This window comes from Canis lupus, chromosome 22, assembly GCF_048164855.1.
Source record: "Canis lupus baileyi chromosome 22, mCanLup2.hap1, whole genome shotgun sequence".
NCBI lineage: Eukaryota > Metazoa > Chordata > Mammalia > Carnivora > Canidae > Canis > Canis lupus.
In genome coordinates this window covers 30,483,778-30,506,416 of record NC_132859.1, presented here as the reverse complement: position 1 = coordinate 30,506,416, position 22,639 = coordinate 30,483,778, and positions in this window count along the sequence as shown.

Genomic DNA, 22,639 nt, shown 5'->3' with positions numbered 1-22,639 from the left:
AGTTAAATCCATCACAGTCAGGAATGCCATAAGACTGCCCACATGTCTTTGATGCAGTAACATTATGCTGTGTCAAATATTGCTGAAAATAGATGAGCTGCTGATTAGGACTTGGAAATGATTTTATAATGTGGAACCTCAGGTTATACTGACATTTGTTGAGTAATAATCTGCCTCCTTAATTTGTTGGCAAGCTTTGTCCAAAGCTTCAGGTTTCTTTAATGGCTATATATGCCATGCAAGTTATTAGGCCAGTTCGAAGGGTTGGAGTTGTTTCACAATAATAACTAAAACTAAATGTTACAAATACAAAGGTAGAAATGAATTACCAAAAGCAAGGCAAGCATGTTTTCATTTCTGATAACAAATGTCACATGCCTCATTTTCTATTTGCTGGAAAAAATTTGATTTTGCTGGAAGAGAATTTAAAAAGGGAAATGAACAAAAGGAATGGAATGCATGCAGCTGGTTCTGGGTAGCATGACACTTGCAGAAATCATATGAGTATTAGGAAATATATAACAGGGGTGAGATTTACCTCCAAAATGCAGAGCCATCTCATCTTAAAGTGGTAACAAGAATAGAAAGCTCGTTAATGCCTCTATCTTGCTGCTCCTGTTACTGCTGTGTTGCTATATTCTCATTCTTGAGACCACAGTTGTAGGATATTTTAATCCTCTTCTTTTCTTGCTTCATTTAATAACAGCTGGCAGTAGATGCCTATTTCAGTTACCTGGTCCTGTCAACCTGTATCAGTCACTAGTGCCAGCTCTCAGAAGGTAATCACTTAACCAGGCATCACATCAACTAGTCATTCAAAATAAAGGATCTTTCCAATTTAGAAGAAATCAGTTCTTGAGGGAATTGGTTGTTAAAAAAGTTAGCACCCTGCCTCTTATACAGACACACACATACACACACACACACACACACACACACACACACACACCACCCCTCTTTTTCAGCTGACTATTGCTCTTGGTCCCAAGGTTAAATAGCAGTGCTGGAGAACTGAGAGAGAATAATAAATTCATCAGATGAAAATGACTTATGGGGATGCTGCATGTAGTGTGAAGGCATGTAGCTTGAAATTGGTAACTACATAGCATCCCTGATAACCATCTTTAGAAAGCTTCGGTCCTAATGGTCAAAAAGTTAATGCCTGTGGATTAGGTGTTTTGTCACAGTTCAAGAACAGCAGTTTGTGCACATACACATTCTCTGCATTTGAGCACTGAGAAGTGCAATGTGCATACGTTGGTCTCTTATCCTAAAGACAGGCAAGTCAGAAGTTAGGCTGGGAAGCCCTCAATGGGATTGTAGACTTGAAAATAGCAATTGTTCAATATTTCATCACAAAGAAAGACAGAAAATATAGCTTCACCATTAAGAATTACATTGGCTAAAATGAAGAAGCCCATAGCTCCCTTAGAATGATAAATGGAAAAAAGTCATCCTAGCTATGTGTAAAAATTACATTGATAGCACAGTTTCCTAAAATGTGCTGTGAGATCAAGCTTTGAGATGTCAACTAAAATATTCTTTTCTAATTAAAAATCAATACATATTAATTGTGGAGTGTTCAGAAACACAGATAAGTACAAAGGGGAAAATTACCATTTTTCTTTTATTTTTAAATTTTTATTTATTTATTTATTTTAATTACCATTTTTCTTAAGTCTAGATAACCTATACAAATAAATATCTTGGGACATTTTCTTTCAGATGTCTCTCTCATTTTGCCTCTCTCACATGTCTTCATAATCACATTTTATACCTTCTTTTTCACTCAACATTAAACTTTAATGTACATTACCACGTATTCTTCAAAATCATGATAGTATGTGGTTGTAAAATATTGATTCTATTTTAAAGAATAGAAACAACTCAATCGTATTTCATCTTTGGACAATATTGCAGATTGAATTCCCTAGGAAACCAACTTTGAGACAGAAATTAGTATTCAAGAGACTAATTAGGGGATGCTCTCTGAATTTACACTAGTGTAGAAAGGAAGTAAAATAGGATTGGGCAGAGTAAGAAGTTGGTCCATGATGCAATCATAGCAAAAGACTCAAATGACACCAAAATATTGTGAGCTTCAATTGCAACTTCATAGTTATTCCCAGATTACTTAAAGGGACTGAGTCTTCATACACACATTTCATCAGATGCAGGCTACCCAAAATAGTGGTGAGGTGTTGTTGAAGCAACTTTCTTCAGCTAAGGGCGACTAAATAGCATCTGCTATAGCAATTTTAGAAAGCTCACACTATTATGTCCAGTTAGTTTAAACATTTTGGTTAAATGTTTTGCATAGACCAAATCCAGTCTATCTGCCAGCAGTACTCCTAGCAGCTAGGGAATATGTTAGTTCATTCTGAAGTTTATCTGGATGACACATCATGCCTTCTAAGTCCACATCTTGCATTGTTCAAATATACTTCCTTGTTTAATTTCTGGAAGCAATTCTTTCAAAATTATGATTATCTTACCTTCCTGGAGTAAATTTATAAAAGGAAGATTAGTGAGATAAATGATCATTCCTGCCATCAAAACTGGTCTTTTAAAACTGATATTTAATCATTTCTTTCTTTTATTAACCATTCCAGTTTCTTCTCACCTTCTCTGCTGGTTGACCCAGATCCTCATTCCTAAAGGATCTAAGTCTCCTTTCTGCACGCCTTAGGGAATTATCTAGATGCTGAACATATTCAGCTATACTCCTTGTAAGAGTAGCCTACTTCCTCCAGTTGATTAGGGTCAATTACTCCTATTAGTTGCCAATAGTCTCTAAGCACCTTAAGAATTCTGACGTAGCTGGTAGTACCCTTACCTTAAAGATCAGTAGAATTCCTTCTGGTAGAAGAACTACCATTTGGGAGCGAGGACCTGTAAACCTCCAGAATCTGGAATGTGGGAATGGAAAACAAAATTTTCATGAATGGGTTATTCAGTGATGGTTAGTGAAGCTGCTCCTATTTGCACCCTTTGGTTTATGGGACCCTACATTCTACTTTTGGGGCCAGATCATACTATAATGCAATTGATTTAGAGTATACTGTGCATAAAATCTCATCCTTATAGGGTATTATCTTTAAACTGTTGATTCAACCATACTTTTAGCATGGGGTAAGGACAGAAGGCAACGAAGCAGAAAGCTAGAGAAGTAAGATTGCCCAGAAAGAGGTGATAAATTGCAATGTCATCACAACAAAGTCTTAACAAACCATAGGGGATCTCTTAGGTTCTAAAAGTGAGACAGCCTTTCAATGCGGTCTCAAAGAGAGACAAAGAGGTTGGCCCTTTATATCCTCACATCAGCCAGTCAGTGGATAGGATGCTTCAGGGATGAAAGTATGCTGTTGGACAAGATGACTCTTTTTAGATGAAGGCAATTCTTAAATGGAGCTGAGGGCTGTCAACTGGCAGTACTCTAAGCAGTTGGGAGAGTAAATAGATCTTCTATTCTACATAAATGGATGGTGCAACACAGTGTCACTACATATAACTAAGGCATGCACAATTTTGATAAATGTTTTGATAAATATTCATAAGTAGATATCCTGGTGATATGATTTTTTTATTATATAAGCTTTATTTTTGCTATTTTTCGATTTTTGATTAAAAGAAAATCTGCCATAATAAACCCTTTAAAAATGAAATGTTGACATCAGAAGACATTCTTATATTTAGACTCTGTCCTCCACTCATGTGTTTGAATTATCAAATTTCGAATGTGCCATATCTGCTTCTACCTTGAATGGTTATACATTTTGATTGCTTCCATCCTAGAGTAAAACAAATTCTTGAATAAGTAAGACATGGATTCTGTTTCAAAAATTGTATCTAGTACCTGTCTTTGGTTTGAGACTATTACCTTGATTTTCTTGATCTGCCAGTTGCTAGCCAATAGTATGTGGTTGGTTACCTGCTTCTATCTAGCATGCTTTGTCCATTGCCTCATCTTGATGTCTGACATCTGCAGACTTGTTGATTTCAGGCTTTAATACAAGTTCTTTTTTTTTTTTAATACAAGTTCTTACCATATTCTACTTTCTCTATATATATGGATAGATGGATGGATAGATAGATGATATATAGATAAATAGATAATAGGTAGATAGATAGAGGATATAGATGTAGATATCTATATAAACCAAATAAGGATATTTATTATAATGAATTGGCTAATGTAATTATGGAGGCTAAGTCCCAAGATCTGTAGTTGGTAAGCTGGAGACCCAGGAAATCTCATGGTGTAGTTCCAGTCTGAGTCTGAGTCTGAAAACAGAAGACCAATGTCTCAGCTCTAAACAGACAGAGAGAAGTATCTTCTTGCCTTGACTTTTTTTTTTTTTTTTTTTTTCCTATTTGGGTCTTCAGTTGATTGGATGAAGGCTACTCACATTAAAGAGGATAGTCTCCTTTACTTAGTCTCCTAACTCAAATGTTAATCTCATCCAAAACTCCTTCACAGACACTCAGAATAATGTTTGGCCAAATGTCTGGGCATCTTCCAGTTAGGTTGAGATATAAAATTTACCATTGTAGGTATATCGTATATCTTTTGAGTTTTTCTCAGACAAATGCTTACTTTAATATGAACTTAACATACCTTAAGGGACATAAAACTAAACAAAACTCTATCATAATGGGTTAACTGCTTTTCTCAGACAAGGTATCCCCTACCCCAATTTTCAGCATATTTTTAGAATCAATCAGAAATTGAAACATAAACTATTAGAAAATGGCAAAAAGGAACTCTTATGTTGTATCTGCCGTATGCTTTCTGCCCTCCACAGTCCAACCAGAGGAATTAATATAATGAAGAGACCAGCAGAGAAATTTCCTCTTTTGTCAATTTCTTTTCATCTAAGGTGACTTTTTAAAAATAGTGTTTGGATTCTGAAATTGCTTTTTGTATAATGAACAAAATTATTATTATATATTATGAATCAGAATATTATAAATGTGTTCTCTATCTTTGTACTAAATTCCAGTAACATCTAAGAAATATGTATATATAATATGCATTTCTTTTGAGGCCAAGAAGTACATATACAACTACCTACTCAGTATCTCATTTGAATAAAGAATCATAAATTCAGTATGTCTCAAACTGAAGTTATCTCCCTCTTCAGTACTGCAGCTCTTGAAAACTGACCTCAGTGTTTTCTTGACTTGATTTAATTTAGCTTTCTATTAGTAAATCCCAGGATATGCTCAGTTCTTTTGATCTGGAGATTCAGTAGTTTTCTTCTATTATATTTCTAATGTTTTACTTAGTTCTGATCTTTAGGAATGTAACTCTCCATTGTCTTCTATCATTCAAATTACAGCAATTTTATATCTTACTTCTTTAACATTTTGTCCTGTATTATTTTCCCTGATGTGTGCAACATGTCACCAATTATATTTCAACTTGTATTTATTTTGTTGTCTTTCATACTGTAAAGTTGCAGCTCTGTCATATTTAGATTTTTCCACAGTTTTTGTATTTTGTGGTTTTGAATACCTTCTTTGAATATTTCTATCTTTTTCTTGAGCTATTTATCTAGAGAAATTATATTTTCAGGAATTTCTTGGAGGAATGAAGAAATATTTATTAAAATGTCTCCACCTTTCCTTGGCTAAGTCTTCTTGAGGGATAGTCCTTATTTATATTTTGCATGTTCCTTCTCTTCCTTCCCATTTCTCGTCTACATTTCTGCAACCAGAAACTCTATGTGATTTCAAATCCCATGTAAATCCCATCATGAGCTAGAATTTCACCCAGTAATGCTCTATCCACTACTCTTCTTTATCTTTAATTTTTGTTTCTCTTGTCCATATTGAAATAAACTTGTAAAGATTGTTCTGAGGTTTTCAGAGATCCACAATGACAAAATTCTCTCCCCAGTAAATACAAATTGTCCCTTAGTTATTCATTTGCAATGATTGGTCCATCTCTTTTGCAGGAGAAATAGCCTTGATGCTGGAACATGTAATGGAAGATTTTCCCCATAATGGTCACATCACTGCGATCATGATTATAGGTAAGAAAACTCAATGTGTGTCAATGAAGGCTGTGATTTCCAACAGTCAGGTTGCGCCTGTGAAATGTGATCCCGTATCTCTTTGGAACATGTAATGTACCGTGTGCTTTGGTTTGTAATTGCAGGTGTAAATATCAATCTGGTCTTGCAATTTGGCCTCTGAACATGCAATTTGCCATTTTATGATTCTGCTTGTGTTTGTGTTCAGGTGCAGTAGTAAATGTGCCTCCGAGAGGCAGTCACTCTGAGTCTCACCATGTTTTCACAGTCCATTAGATGACAGACTCCAATTCAGAGAATGTGGAAAACCAGCAAGGCTGATGAATCTCTATTATTAAATTTACTTCTGTTGGTTACTTACAGATCAAACACGATTCATCTGCATATTAAAGCTATTTATAGTTTGATGTGGTAACTTATTTTTCAATATGTTGCTAAAAGTCTAGTGGATTTAAACGAGTTCTCTTCAAGGAAAGGCAATTTGAGTCTAATTCAGATTGTAAGAGTGAAAATGTATCTTTTCAAAAAAACAAATGTGAGAAATAATCAAAATAGTGCACATCTATCTAAAGATATGTCAGAAAGCCTTAGCAAAGCAAACTAGAAAATAACCATTTTAGATGATAATAGAGAGCTCTTTAAGATTTATGTTGTTGGGGATCCCTGGGTGGCGCAGCGGTTTAGCGCCTGCCTTTGGCCCAGGGCGCGATCCTGGAGACCCGGGATCGAATCCCACGTCGGGCTCCCGGTGCATGGAGCCTGCTTCTCCCTCTGCCTATGTCTCTGCCTCTCTCTCTCTCTCTCTCTCTCTCACTGTGTGCCTATCATAAATAAATAAAATAAAAAATTAAAAAAAAATAAAATAAAAATAAAAAAAAAAGATTTATGTTGTTGTAAATAAACTAAATTATATAAAATATGCATATATATACAGAGACTAATAAAAAGAAAAAGTTGGTGTAGAGGAGTCAATGAAAAGTAAGGCTTTTTGTAGATCTAACATTCTAGCAAAGGATAGATAATTTATAACTTTGAAACATAAGAATTTGACAAGTGACACTCTATTTGAGTTTTTAAAATCAACTTTTTATTTGAGAATAGTTTTAGATTTACCAAAAAAAAACAAAAAACAAAAAACATAAAGAAAGTAAAGAATTCTCATATACTTTACACACAGTTTCTCCTATTATTAATATATTATAAAGGAGTGTCACAATTAATAAATCCATGTTGATATAATATTATTAACTGAAGTCCATACTTAATTCAGATTTCCTTAGTTTTTATGTCATTTTTCTGTTCCAGGTTGTCATCCAGGATACTACATTATGTTTAGTTGTCTTGTCTCCTTAGGCTCTTCTTGGCTGTTGACTTTTTGAGACTTGACTTGTTTTTGATGACCTCAAAAGTTTTGACGACTGCTGGTCAGGTATTTTGTAGAATATTTCTTAATTAGGATTTATCTGGTGTTTTCTCATGACTAGACTAGATTGATGGGTTTTTGGAAGAGAGGTCACAGAGGTAAAATCTATTCTAATCATGCCATATCAAGGTAACATGCAATTAACATGACTTCATTGCTGATATTAAGCTTGATCACATGGATGAGGTAGTATTTGCCACATTTCTCCACTGTAAGTTTTACTTCTTTCCTGCTTCCCAGTATGTACTTTGTGGAAGGAAGTTACTATGTGTAGGTTATATTTAAAGAGTGAGGAGATACGTGCCAATTCCTTGTGAGTGGAGCATCTATATGAATTATTTGGAATTCTTCTTTAACGAAGTTAGTCTATTATTCATTATTTATTCAACCAATTATTTATATTAGAATGGATTCCTAGATATTATTTTATACTTTTAGATCATAATATAATAGTACTTTATTTATTTTCTTGCTTAAATTATTCCAGCTCTGGCCATTGGGAACTTTTTCATTTGACTCCTGTGTCCTTTTGACATACTTCATCATTGTGTTTTTTATTTTGTTTGGCTTTTTTTTACTTCACTACCAAATGCCCCAGGCTCATCTTAAATATTTGCTGCTCAGTCCTAATATCAATCACTTTTGTAAAGATCCTTAGAGAAGTTCCTTAGGAACTGAGATCTAGGTACTAGGTATGCACATTTCTACTGGGACATCGTGGCTTCTAGGCCCTCTAAGCTGACATAGAAGGAAATACTAACCCACACATAATACATATATCTACAAATATTTCTATCCCTAATCACTTTACCTATATTAGGGCTAAACAGGAATTCATACTGAGTGTCCCCTACTCTAATTCATTACCTCATGGATTATTCTGTGCCCCTCCCCTTGATTATTTTTAATCCCACACTCTAATAATACTGAGAAACCTGCCCCCATCATTTACCACCCATTTACTCTATTACTTAATTTCAGTGTACATGTAAAATGATCTCAGAATTGTTTACCTGTATCCCCATGGGACATAACTTTATCAACTAGAGTAGAATGTCCATGTTCCTTTTAGTTTTGGTTGTACAGACTCCATTTTGTTACTTAAGTCAGTTAACTTTCACTCCAGCCCCTTTGGGAAGATTATTTGATATATTTATAATACAGTTATATTCTTTTGACACATTCTGAATTCTGTAATGGAATATCCCAACTTCCTTAAAATATTTTTTATTTTTTAAGATTTTATTTATTCATGAGAGACACAGACAGAGAGGCAGAGGGAGAAACAGGCTCCATTCAGGGAGCCTGATGTGGGACTCAATCCCAGGACTCCAGGATCATGCCCTGGGCTGAAGACAGGCACTAAACCACTAACTCACCCAAGGATCCCCTATTTTTTAAATTTATATACATTAATCATCATTCTTTAAAGTTCCGTGGGTTTGAAAAATTTAGTATCATATATCCACTATTAAAGTATCATACAGAGGGGCACCTCGGTGGCTCAGTGGTTGAGTATCTGCCTTTGGCTTAGTTCATGATCCCAGGATCCTGGGATTGAGTCCTCCATCAGGCTCCCCACAGGGAGCCTGCTTTGATAGGTTTGTTGGATTGGACACAACTGAGGAAAAAAAAATCAGTGAGCTTAAAGACATGTTAGTAGAAACTGACATTACCAATTTCCGACAGAGCAACAGGAACTCTCATTTATTATTGGTGGGCATTTTGGCAATTTCTTACAAAGATGAACACAACAGTCATCCTTCTAGGTATTTACTTAATTGATTTGAAAACTTATATCCACAAAAATACTTGCATGCAAATATTTATAGCAGCTTTCTTTATTATCGCCAACAAGTGGAAGTGTCCAGGATAGTATTCAGTAGATAATTGTATAAAACACTATAGTACATCCGTAGAACAGAATACTCTTTATTTATTTATTTCTGTTACAATCTTTTTTATTTTCATCATTTATCATTCATTCTTTCTTAAAGTTTCCATCTATCTATGTTACCTATTTATTCTTGCATATTTGTCTATTTTTTAACTTAGAGCCCTTAACATATTAATCATAGTTATTTTATCTTTAAAATATTTTATTTATTTATTCATGAGAGACACACAGAGAGAGGCAGAGACATAGGCAGAGGGAGAAGCAGGCTGTCTGTGGGGATCCTGATGTGGGACTCAATCCCAGGACCCTGGGATCATGATCTGAGCCAAAGGCAGATAGATGCTCAATTACTGAGCCACCCAGGTGCCCCAATAATAGTTATTTTAAATTTCCTGTCCAATACTTTCAACATCTGTCATATCTAAATTTGGTTCTGATCATTGCCTTGCTTTTTCAGACTGTTGGTTAGTTTGTTTTCCTTTTGATGTGCCTTGTAATTTTCTTATTGAAAGTCAGACAGGTTAATGTTTTGGGTAATAGGAACTGATTGAAGGATTAAATAGGCCTTTAGTATCAGGCTTTGTATTAATCTAGCTAGGAATAGGACTGTGTTCAATATTTGTGCAGCTGCATGTGCCTAAAGAATAAATTCCTGTAGTGTCCTTGTGATTGTCTCCCCTCAGGACTTCAGGCTTCCTTAAATACTCCTTCTTTTGAAGAATCTGTGTCTTGTGGCTCTTTGAAATTATAATCCACTGTTACTATGCCAGAGTTCCCTTGGTGTGGTAGTAAGGTATTGGGATGGGAGGCATTGTATAATCTAATAGAATCTTTATGTTCTAATAGATCTGTGATAGAACTGTGAACTTCACAGATATTTCTCCTTGATAGAGTGCTTTCTCATCCTGTTCCCCTGCACCCCTCTCTGGCTATAGTAGTCCTAATTTATTTCATTGAAGCCTAACTCTTGTTGACTAATGTTTTTTTCCTCCTTCAGTAAGACAGAAAGGCTAGATAGGCTGTAATGGAAGGGATTTCCTTCCTCAAGCTGGGATAAGGTTCTGGCAAACTCTTTACCCCTGGAAACTGCGCCTTTGTTATAGAGAAGGCTCTGTACATGTTTCACAATGATTTTTCTACTCCTCACTTTGGCAGAGTCCCAAGAGAATCTTTCTTAGTTCTTCCCTGTGAAAATCCAGTGAGGCTCCTACAGGTAGCACTCATCATAATGTGGGAGTTCCCCTGATACTGTAGTCCCCAGGAATTTATCACTTTACCAATGCTACTCCATACTCCAGCTCCAGCAATTTATCAAAATTATCTTTTAAGCATTCTTACCAGTAACTGTATGTTTCCTTTGTATAACTGAGGTTTCAGATAAGCAGATCTCAGTTGCTGTATCTCACAGATGTGCCTATCTCTCTTGATTTTGGAGTGATGGTTTACCTGCAAACCTCAGTTCTCTGATGGGTCCAAAAATAGTGCTTTTTAGTTTGTGAAACTTTTTTTGTTTTAGGGATTTAAGTGGCAAACTTCCAAGCTCTTTACAGGTTAGTGCTGAAACCAAAAGTCACCTATGTGCTGTTTTTGATACAGAGTTCTGAAATTTCATTTTTTTTTTTTAGTTTTTTAGAGATTTTTTATTTATTCATGAGAAACACACAGGAGCAGGCTGTCTGTGGGGAGCCTGATGTGGGACTTGATCCCAGGACCCTGGAATTATGACCTGAGCCAAAAGTGGACACTCAACCATGGAGCCACCCAGGCACCCATGAGTTCTGAATGAGTTCTGAAATTTTAAACCTTCCCAATAAATTCTGGGGGGAAGTCAAACACTAAGATTTGTGAAATCTTACAGTGATTTGAGAGTATATCTCAAAATGGTCAGAATAGCAAGGTTAAATTAAATTTGGTAAGTGATATTAGTTAAGGATTAGTGAGAAGGAAATTCTATTAAACTAAAATGTCCATTTCAACTGAGATGCAGAATTCTCTTAACTCATTAACTGTAGCTCTTATGAGAAGAGTCCTTCGTTTGCTTATTTTTAGGATAACAGATATTATATATACATTTGTTCTCTTCATTAGTAATTCTATCAAACCTAGCTATTTGTTTACTCTGTTACCAGATATCAGTGGCCAGCTGGTTATAGTTTTGTGTTACAAAATATGGGCAACATGCCTTAAGAGAAAATAGCCTCTAAATCTTAAGTTATAATAATTCTAAATATACAGACAGATAAACACATGGCAGGCATTGTCACTCTTTAAACAAGAAAATTCTTTATAAAAAAACATATTTTACTTAACATCTCCTTGTCTGAAATGGCTTTATATTTAAATGGACTACTTTGCTGTGGTTGAATTTTTACACCATTTAATGAGCACAGCTCTCAATTTTGTTGTAAGAGTCTCTGAATTTCTCAAAATTATAAATGTAAAGATGATGGGACTCTTGGCTGGCTCAGTTGGTAGAGTGTGCAATTCTTAATCTCAGGGTTGTAAGTTCAAGTCCCATATTGGATATAGAGATTACTTTAAAAAATGTAATGATGAGCAGTTTTTCCAGAGAGAGCTTCAATGGTTTTTATTAGTTTGTAAAGGAGGTATATAAGGTAAAAATATTTAAGAATATGATAGATTTAAGTATTTAACTAACTCTGTGATCCTAATTTCTGAATTCCATTACAAATAACATCAGTGACAAAATATAACTCTTAGGATCCTAACAGTCATTGAATTATTACTTACAAAGATATTTTTGCAGTGGAACGTATCTACCAACAAAAGAGATATAACTTTTCTTTCTGTTTCTTTTTTGGTATAATATCTCTAATTTATTAACAATTAATCCCTGCATGACAGCAAATACCATATTTCAAAATTCTTTAACAATGGCATTCAGCAATAGGTGTTCTCATTATACAGGGATATTTCCTCAAATTCAGTTTGTATTTAGATGTGTTTCTTCCTACCACTTTGCTACTGGCTCTAATTTCAAAGTAAAGGAAAAATTTTCAGATTTCAATAAGCTGCTCTCCAGGATAACTAAGGTTCAAACAATGTTTGGAATATACCACTATATCAAAAGAAAGGTTTATTAATTTGAAATGAGAAAACAAATGCTATTCTATTTCCATTACTTTGTAGATGGGTAGACTTGGACAAGTCATTTCACATCATAAAAACTTATTTTCTTCATTTGTAAAACATGGGTGGTGGTTTTCCATTCCATTTTGCTGAGTTGTGGCTATAACAAAAGTACATGTGTATTTATTATGCATGGAATATATATATTTATATATAATATATAACTTGTGTTATATTGTAATATATTATATATATAAATGTTATCTTCTAAGTGAAAAAGTACTAGAGTAATTTTAATAATCTCACTTTATTGACTTAGATAAACTGCTTACATAAATAATGTTTTTAGAAAAGAAATAATAAATCTCAAAACTAAAGCCTTGTCAAAGGTACTTCATGTTTTCCCCTAGCTTTATTGAGATATAGTTGACATATAACATTGTATAAGCTTAATGTGTACAATGTGATGATTTGATACACGTATATATTGTGAAATATTTACCACAATAATGTTAGTCAACACATCCTTCACCTCACATAATTACTATTTTGTTGCTGTTGTTACAGTAAGAACATTTAAGATTTACTGTCTTGGCAACTTTCCAATATGCAATAAAGTATTGTTAACTGTAGTCATCATGCTGTATATTAGATTCCTAGGCTTTATTCTTCTTACAACTGTAGGTTTGTGCCCTTTTACCTACATAGTTTGAATTTTCATAGCTAAATAAATTTATTTTGAGAAGTGGATTGAAAGCTAAAGAGTAACTTGTTACCAATATTCAGAATTTACTTAATTTTAACAATGGAATGAGTCACCAACCATTTCCAGTAATTTCCAGTTGAGCTTTTGGTTGCTAAAAATGAAAATGGAACTTTAATCATGTTTCAAGATGTTAATACCTTGACATGGAAAGACAAGCTATGGATCCTGTTAATTCTTGAATGGTAATAGAAGTTTCTCAAACCACAGACCAATTTGGGCTCAGATGCCTGCATTTATGAGACAGCTGGACATAATTGGAAACCTCATTTCTGAGAATTAAGGTTCTGAATCTGGTTGCCCAGTGAAATCTAGGGAGCTTTTAAAAGTCCTGATAACCAAGACAAAATATAGAAAATTTAAATCTACATCTTTAGGGGTAGGACACAGGCATCAGTGTGTTATAAAGGTGAATCCAAGGCAATTTCCAATGCACAGCAGTTTGAGAACTATTGTGTGTGTTAAACGTACGGACATGAATTGATCATGACCTAGCCAACTTAAAATAATGCTGCAAAGTCCTTTCTAACTATGTGTAGATTTCTCCTTTCATACCCAACAACTGAACCAACCAGCATAAAACAATTCACTCAAACAGTTAATAAAGCAACTATAAACTTTATAAAATATACTTGACTTTCCTTATTCCTAATTTACCCTTGGACTTTCCTTTCTGATTATCACATTGTTTTCTCAGGTGGATTGCTTATTTTAAAGCAGTGTTGGCAGAACAACTTTTGAACAAAAATCCTATTACATGTGTGTGAATAACTATGCATTTGATACTGAGTACAAAATTTTCTCTTTCTTCAGTTTAAAAAAATAGTCGATCTCTAGTAGGGTATAAGCAACCTTAATAATAACTCTAGCTAATTGTATAATAAACAAAAAAAATCACATACCCAAATACAGACAATAGTAGTAGTACCAGACCCTAAAAAATCCTCCATCTTACCATCACGATACATTATTTTCAAACATTAAGGAATGACTGAGTTTGATAAGTATCTCTCTTTCCTTCAAGCTGGTCTGACTCTCAGAAGCCATTTCAGACAAGCTCGCAACCCAGGAACTCCTTCACACAGGAAGCACATATGAATGTTGGCAATGAAGCGAGCATATGTCATCTCATCATTGGGCCAGACACAGAGACTCACAAGCTGAACACCTTATATTTAGTTCACTTATTCCACATTGAGAGCAAATTTATGTTCCTATCCATTAGAAGGGAGATATGATAAACCACCGCCATTTTTTTTTTCTTTTTAAATCGAGAGTGATATAATGGCTACAACAGAATCAATTGCTTTGAAAGTAATGGGGTGAGGCTGTCCACACCATTACTTTCAGCTTCGGCTTCTTGCCAATTCCATCCAACAGACATTGTAACTGAGTTCAGTGATTTGCACATTCTGTATTTGCAAGTTTGCAGAGTTTTTGGATTCTTCCCCTTTCAGTGCCAACACACACACACACACACACACACACACACACACACACGGGAAATAAGGAGGGCTGGATTTCAGCAGTTTCTAGAAGGAAATTCAGGCCCCACTGTACGTTTTGGAGCTTATGAGTATTATTTATAATATTACACAGTCTTTGTGCCTTTGCACAAAATTTCTCATTTCACAAAAAACTACCTTTTAGTCAAGATAAGTTGACAGCTGTGTCTCAGAAAACCTTTTCCTATGTTTCTGGTGGGTCACTCACCATGGCTGAGATTTAATTACCACTCCACAAAAAATGCCATCAGTGGGGAGAAACAAACAAAACATCCTACTAGTTTGATTTAAACAGGAATGAGTCGGAAGAATACAGAGAATAGTGTCTAATTATTTTTCCATTTTTATTTCCATCAAACCACATTAATTCTGGAACGTTTATTTGTTTATTTGTTTATTTATTTGTTTATTTATTCATTTATTTATGGAACGTCTTTTAAAAGATGAACATTGATTTTCAAATTGGGACTTGAGATATGCATGTATGTTTCCTTTTCTCAGGAACATATCTTGCATCAGGCCTTGTATTGTGAGGATACAGGTGTTCATGCTTTTATATAATTGAAATGTACATCTAGGTCTAACATTATCTATATTTAAAAATCAAATATAATGTAACAAAATAAAATGCCTACAGTCATTTATCCATTTAGAGAAAAATTCTTTTGTGTAGCAAACTTTTTAGAGATGCAGATATTTTAAGAAGTGACAAAGATTCCTGGTCTAGGAAGGAAATGGGAAGCAGTGCCACTTTTAAGTTATTTCTGATTGGCTAGATCTGGAAAACAATATTTGGCATGAGAAAGAGGAGGAAATGTAGATTGCCTCAGAGCTTATTCTTAAGTGACTTCAAAACTTATTTGGGTCCATTTAATGAAAATCCAAAGGTAATTACTATATTATATTAGTTTTGACTTATTTTTAATTCCTTAATGCTTCAAAGTTTTGCCATATTCACACATTCTTAAAATCTCCTGAGATAAGCTCTGGGTCAATCAACATTTCTCTCTTCTTTCTTCAGGTTCAAAGGCTATCTTAGCAAAATTAAACAACAAAATGATAAACAGGTAAGAGAAGCAAAGGAAAAGTGCCCCTAAGAGCATATCAGATAAAAATAGACCATTATCACTGTAAGTCCAAGGGATAGAGATAGAGGACCTTGAAATTAATCTTTTCAAAAGAGACTTAAGAGGATAAGAGAAATCCTAAACACTACCCAATCATTCAACAGACAGTCATCAGAGTCAACATTTTTCTCCCTCCTTGAATTTGGGAAAGACCTTACAAAACTTCTTCATCTGTAATCTTCAAACTTTTCAGCATCTGGAATTCACATTTTTGAAAGAATTGATTCAATGATAAGTAATAATTCATTGTGATAGTTCATTTTATTTGCTAACTTGGCTAGACCACTGTAACCAGATATTTGATCAAACACTTATCTGGAAGACTTTGTCTAATATCCCCATTTTATAATTTTGTTCATCAAAGGACATAATGAATTATCATTCATCAAAGCTATATGTGTTAGAAGGTGGAGAGAATACGTCTTCAACAACTCCTATATTAGTTTGAAAAGAAAAAAGCAAAACTGAAACAAGTTATGTAGGGTGCAAAAGGAAAACTCAAGGACATAATAAAGTTTCAAAAAGTAACAGCCAGACAGTCTTATATGACACATATTTTGCTCCATAGGTGGAAGAGCAAAAAGGAGAGGAACAAAGAGAGGGAGAAAATGAAGGGGGAAGAGAACTGCCCAAGAGATGGTGGAATGTTAGCCAACATGCTATCATCATTTATCAACTGTTTGGTTTGGGAGGATTTAATGGACCCTGCATCAAATGTTCAACATGGTCAACATGATGGGGAGGTGACAGAGATGTGGAATTGCCCTGGGTGTGTGAGGGCATGGGGGAGATGGGAACGATCTCGGCAACTCTCAATAAGTCAGAGGGCCTCAAACTGACCTTTGCCTTCTGATCGTAATTGTTATACTTAAAATTTAGAATAGACTTAAGTCCAGCTAATAAAACAAATGATGATTAGCTAGATAAGCATCATTTTTTTTGATATGAGGACAGTTTCCATTAGGCTTTTGAATCATCGGAAATCCCTAGAAATTTAGAGAGTAAAGGCTAGGAACATTTGCCTAGTCCAGCATTTCTCATCTTACAGATGAGGAAATGGAGGCTATATAGAAGGTTAATGATGTCTTTGACTGAATGGAGTCATAGAATCACTAAACAACACTGACATTGATTTTTGGGTTTTGGTCTGTGTTTTTAAGTTTTAGATTTTTAAAAATTATTTATTTGAGAGAAAGAGAGAGATGTGCATGTGCATACAAGTGGAGGTAGGGACAGAGGGAAACAGAAAATCCTCAGACTCCCTGCTGAGTATGGAGCCTGATGCAGGGCTCTATCCCAGGACCCTGAGATCATGACCTGAGCTAAAACCAAGAGCTGGGCACTCAACAGACCAAGCCAACCACGTGCCCCTAGATTTTTTTTTTTTTTAATTCTGTACACTTTTAGTACTCCTTCCTAAGGTAAATCTTCATTCCTAATCAGATGCAGGTACACAAGTTTCACATTCGACTTGCTCCCAGCTTTCCCCATTCACTTTATCATAATTTCTTAGAAACTTTTAAAAATGGAAGACATATGTTGTTTTAAAATAAGCCCCCAAGAGTACACTTGAGTCAAATTATGTTCGTGACTACTAGAAACACTTACATACCTGCCACCTGTCCCACCGGCTAATATGGTAGATTGGCTCTCTTTCTCTCTTCTCTGTGGTCCACACAGAAATTGGTAACCATAAAACAAATTCTTGGTAAAGAGTATTAAGATGTGCTACAAATTGAACATTGTGGCTGAAACAATAATTCAGTAGTCCCACAATGTGTAGTTTGTCCCTGAAATCAAAAGTAAAAAAGTTAATTATCTTAAAATTATTTTTCTTCTTTTCTCTTGAAAAACAGCACAAAGGCAATGCACTCATTTGGAAATTAGAGGCCAGTCTGTGATTAAGACAATGATTTAATCATGCGGAGAAGGATGGCCAGAACATTTATTTGTGTTCAATGAGCTGAGATAATTTCACCCTTCTTTCTAGATCTCCCAGGAAAAGATTTTTTAGGGCCATTCAAAAATGGAATGCCTTTAACACTCACCCTTTATTTTAAGGACCGAGAGGAATGTTTGAGTCATCCTAATTTCACAGAAATTTTCCTGAAAGGGGAGGAATGTGTCTCTTTGCTTTGCATGTCCTTGGCCTTAAATGTACTGAGTAGATGGGGGAATTTGACGGCTTTTGTTCTAAAGTTAGCCCTCATTCTCTATTTCAGACTCCACGGGGGAAGGACTGAACTTTGTAATTAATACTCAGGAAATTAGCAATCAGCAATGAGAGAGAGAAGAAATGGGTAAGTGGACAGATCTCAACCGCCCCTGACAGGCAAAGGCCAGTGAGCTGCTCACAACAGCAGAGATTCCAACAGTAGCAGAACTCTCTTTTTAGCTTGTTTTGATTCTTTTAAATGTACTCCATTCAGTGTCCCAGAAGTGTAAAAGCAGGTCTTATTTTTGCCACTGTGCCCCTGGCTAGTTAGCTTACCTTTTGCTTTGTTTTGTTTTGTTTTTGTTTATAAGGGAGTAGTTGTTTTTGCTGCATTGAGAAGTACTCTGATGAGCCAAAATTAGATTCTTCACCAGAATTCAAAGAAGAAAAATATTTTTTCTTCTCCTCTTGCATAGAAATAATAGTACCTTAGAATTAGCTTTTGATCCAGCAGGACTTGAGAGGGCAGGCTGTTTATCTTTATAATAAAGAACCATTGAAAAATGAAAATTGAAAATTTCTTGAAAGGAGTGCCTGGATGGCTCAGTCAGTTAAGTCTATGCCTTCTGCTCAGGTCATGATACCAGCGTCCAGGGATGGAGCCTGGCATCTGGCTCTTTGCTCAGTGGGGAGTCTGCTTCTCCCTCAATCTCTGCCCTTACACACATATACTCTCTCTCCTCTCTCTTAGATCAATCAATCGATCTTAAAAGAAAAGAAAATTTCTTGAGAAAGCAGGCTGCTTATTAGAGGAGTCATGAACAAGAGTCAGCAGGGATCCTGCTCCTTGGGGACCACTAATGTTGACCTTTTTAAAAGGAGAACTTATTGGGAAGAATAACAAACTTACTTGATTCCATTATATACAGAAGTGAGAGAATGTCCATAAAATTAGATTCTCAGGGAATTGTTTCTTTTTTTTTTTAATTTATTTTTTATTGGTGTTCAATTTACCAACATACAGAATAACCCCCAGTGCCCGTCACCCATTCACCCCCACCCCCCGCCCTCCTCCCCTTCTACCACCCCTAGTTCGTTTCCCAGAGTTAGCAGTCTTTACGTTATGTCTCCCTTTCTGATATTTCCCACACATTTCTTCTCCCCTCCCTTATATTCCCTTTCACTATTATTTATATTCCCCACATGAATGAGAACATATAATGTTTGTCCTTCTCTGACTGACTTACTTCACTCAGCATAATACCCTCCAGTTCCATCCACGTTGAAGCAAATGGTGGGTATTTGTCATTTCTAATAGCTGAGTAATATTCCATTGTATACATAAACCACATCTTCTTTATCCATTCATCTTTTGATGGACACCGAGGCTCCTTCCACAGTTTGGCTATTGTGGACATTGCTGCTATAAACATCTGGGTGCAGGCATCCCGGCATTTCATTGCATCTGTATCTTTGGGGTAAATCCCCAACAGTGCAATTGCTGGGTCGTAGGGCAGGTCTATTTTTAACTCTTTGAGGAACCTCCACACAGTTTTCCAGAGTGGCTGCACCAGTTCACATTCCCACCAACAGTGTAAGAGGGTTCCCTTTTCTCCGCATCCTCTCCGACATTTGTGGTTTCCTGCCTTGTTAATTTTCCCCATTCTCACTGATGTGAGGTGGTATCTCATTGTGGTTTTGATTTGTATTTCCCTGATGGCAAGTGATGCAGAGCATTTTCTCATGTGCATGTTGGCCATGTCTATGTCTTCCTCTGGGAGATTTCTGTTCATGTCTTTTGCCCATTTCATGATGGGATTGTTTGTTTCTTTGGTGTTGAGTTTAAGATATAATTGACATTAAATGAATTGCCCATATTAAAATGTATAATCAGATAGGTTTTGAATGCTGCTCCAGGATTGTAATTTCTAGAATTATACACAAATAGAGTAATACACATATATTATTTTTGTGGCTTATTTCACTTACTGTAATTATGTAGAGATTTATACATGTTGCATTTGTCAGTAGTTTATTCCTTTTTATTGCTGAGTAGTATTCCACTGCATGAATGTAGGACAATTTTTTAATCCATTCAGCTATTAATGGACATTTGTTTATAACTGCTAATTATATCTGCTTCTAGTTTGGGCTATAACAATGTTGCTATGAAAATTCATGCATGAGGCTTTTTGAATATATTGTATTCATTTCTCTAGGAGTAGAATTGAGCAATCACCTGGAGGATATATATGTTTAAGTTTTTAAGAAACAGCCAAACTATTTTACAAAAGGAATGTTTTACCAATAATTATAAGAGTATCAATTGCTCCACATTATCACCAATGGTGGGTCAGTCTTTCAAATTTCCTGAATCTTGTTCTGTTATTATTTATAATTTGGTCTCATTTTGATCACAGAAGTACTTTGTATTACCGTCATCTTCTTTTTTTAATCTATTGAGACTTGTTTAATGACCCAGAATATAGTCTATTTGTATAGATGCTCCAAGTACACTTGGAAAAAAATGTATTCCATTCTTGAATGGAATGTTCTCAAAATATCAATTAGGTCAAGTAAGTTGATAAGATTTTACAAGTCTGCTATACTCTTAATGATTTTCTACCTATTCCATCATTTATTGAGAGTGCAGCATTGCAATTTCTTTTATTTTTTATTTTTTATTTTTTTTTATTTTTATTTATTCATGGTAGTCACAGAGAGAGAGAGAGAGAGAGAGAGAGGCAGAGACATAGGCAGAGGGAGAAGCAGGCTCCATGCACCGGGAGCCCGACGTGGGACTCGATCCCGGGTCTCCAGGATCGCGCCCTGGGCCAAAGGCAGGCGCCAAACCACTGCGCCACCCAGGGATCCCTCTTTTATTTTTTAAAAGATTTTATTTATTTATTCATGAGAGACACAGAGAGAGAGAGAGGGGCAGAGACACAGGCAGAGGGAGAAGCAGGCTCCACGCAAGGACCCCGACGTGGGACTCGATCCCGGGACTCCAGGATCACGCCCTGGACAGAAGGCAGGCACCAAACCGCTGAGCCACCCAGGGATCCCCCAGAATTGCAATTTCTAACTATAATTGTGGATTTGTCTATTCTTACAGTTCTATTGGTTCATATGTATTTTGAAGCTCCATTATGCTCATAAATGTTTAATTGTTGTTACATCAATTGCTCCCTTTATAATTATGAAATTATCTTCTTTATCCTAGTAACATTCTTTACTATGACATCTACTTTGTCAAATAGTAATATAGCGATTCAAATTTTCTTGTGATTACTGTGAACATTCTATATCTTTTCCCATCCTTTTATGTTTAACCTATTTGTGCCTTTATATATGAAGTTCCTTTCTTGTATATAGCATATAATTAAATCTTGTGATTTTATCCAAAATGATAATATCTGTCATTTAATTCGAATGTTTATATCCTTTATATTTGATTTTTATTAGTAATATGATTAGAGTAAAATCTTTTTGTTTCCGTTTATGGCATTAATATTTTGTTGGGGATTTTTTGAGATATAATTGACATATAACATATTAGTTATAGGTGCACAATATAATGATTTGATATTTGAATACATTGCAAAAGGATTACCACAATAAGTATAGTTAACATCTATCATCATACATAGTTACATTTTTTCTTTTTTCTTATAATGAGAATTTGAAGGATTTATTCTTAGCAATTCTCAAATATGCAATACAGCATTAATTATAGTCACCATGCTGTAAATTCTATTCTCATGCCCTATTCATTTTATAGTTGAAATTTTGTACCTTCTGAGCCTCAATAACAATTCTGCCCCCTCCTCCACTACAACTCTGGTAACACAGATCTGTTCTCTGTATCTATAAGCTTGTTTTATGTTGTTGTTGTTCTATATATAAGTGAGTGCATACAGTTGTGTGTTTCTGCTTGACTTCTTTCACTTAGCATAATGTCTCAAGTTTCATCCATATTGTTGCAATTGGCAAGATTTCATTCTTTATGGTTAAGTAGTATTCAATTGTGTTTAAGTACACTACATCTTTAACCATTCATCCATCATTGGACACTTAAATTGTTTCATGATTTGGCTATGGTAAATAAGGCTGAGATGAATGGAGGGTGATGTATATATCTTTTTGAATCAGTGATTTCATTTTCCACAGGTGAAGCCCAGAGTGGAATTACTGGCTTGTATGGTAGTTCTATTTTTAATATATTGAGGAATCTCTATACTATTTTCCATAGTAGCTGAACCAATTTACATTCCAACCAACAGTGAGCAAGGGTTCCCTTTTCTCTACATCCTTGCCAACACTTATTATTTCTTGAATTTTTTATAATAGTCATTCTAACAGCCATGAGGTGACCTCACTGTAGTTTTGACTGCATTTCCTGGATGATTGCTGATGTTGAGCATCTTTCCATGTGCTTATTAGTTATATGGATGTTTTCTTTGGAAAAATGTGTATTCAGTTTTTCTGCCCATATTTAAAATTGGGTTATTTGATTTTTTTCTATGGATTTATAGTTCTTTATATTTTCGGGTATTAACTCATTTTCAGAGATTTGATTTACAAATATGTTCTCCTACATTGTTAGATTGCCTTTTCATTTTGTTGATTTCCTTTGCTGTG